The following is a 1,057-nucleotide window of genomic DNA, read 5'->3' on the forward strand; positions in this document are numbered from 1 at the left end:
ATCAGCCCTCAGTTTATTCTCAGTATTCAAGAGTCTCTCATGGTTTGCCTCTCTCCCTCTCCCCAACTATTTTTCCTCTTCTTCTCCCCCACGATCCTCCATTAAGTTCCTCCTAATCCACCTATACGTGCAAACATATGGTATCTGTCCTTCTCTGCCTGACTTATTTCGCTGGATTCATGGAATACACTTATTTTCCATTTCTTTGAGAGCCTATGATACTGTCAGCATGATCTGAATGCACCAACAGAAGTTGACTAAACAATGAGTAGGGTACCAGTCCCAAAGCTTCTAGAGTCATCCTGGCAAGTGGAACCTTTCAGGTCTGGCCTTTGAAATTAAAACGATTTGTATTTACAGTTGCAAAACTAGAAGATGGCCAAATTTCATAACCCCAAATATATTTACCCACAAAATGTTATTATTGAAGTTACCAAACTATCCTTTGATTCACTGGATATAATAAAGACTTGAGAAGAAACTGAAATCCAGGTTAGAATTCAAAATTTGAAATTGTCTGGTAAGATGGATCATGGTGTCCTCATAACTAAATTTAAATAAATAATTATGTCATAAATAAACAAACTCTATGTATCCTGCAATGCAGCACATGGATCAGTGTTGCCTAAGTACGTCTTGAAGGTGCCATGTAGTTTAGCAGGATCTGGATTTAGGTCAACATTGAATGCTGAGTAACTTATAAGCAATACACCAACCAGTATCTCCTTTATCCAAGGCCCTAACCAGCATGACTAGAAAAATGAAGCTTTATTCCTTCATGGTGGTCTCTAGCATGCTAGTCGGCAACTGTTGAAGAAACTCTTCAGTCTCAGTCTGACTCTCCATCAGAAGGGACAGCCCCACACAAGGAAGGTCAATGAAAAAGCAGAGGGAAATGAAACATTTCCACACACTCCTAGACATAGCTCCACCAGTTTAGAAACCTAGAGCTAAAAGTGAGAGATCATGCTCATGGTGTTCACCATCAGAACTTTATAGAAAAAGTAGACAGGCTAGGCTCAAAAGGGGGTGCTAGAGTAGTTTCAGATGCAGAAGA

The sequence above is a fragment of the Hyaena hyaena genome, unplaced genomic scaffold (assembly GCF_003009895.1).
Source record: "Hyaena hyaena isolate Hyena2069 unplaced genomic scaffold, ASM300989v1 scaffold_757, whole genome shotgun sequence".
Lineage (NCBI taxonomy): Eukaryota > Metazoa > Chordata > Mammalia > Carnivora > Hyaenidae > Hyaena > Hyaena hyaena.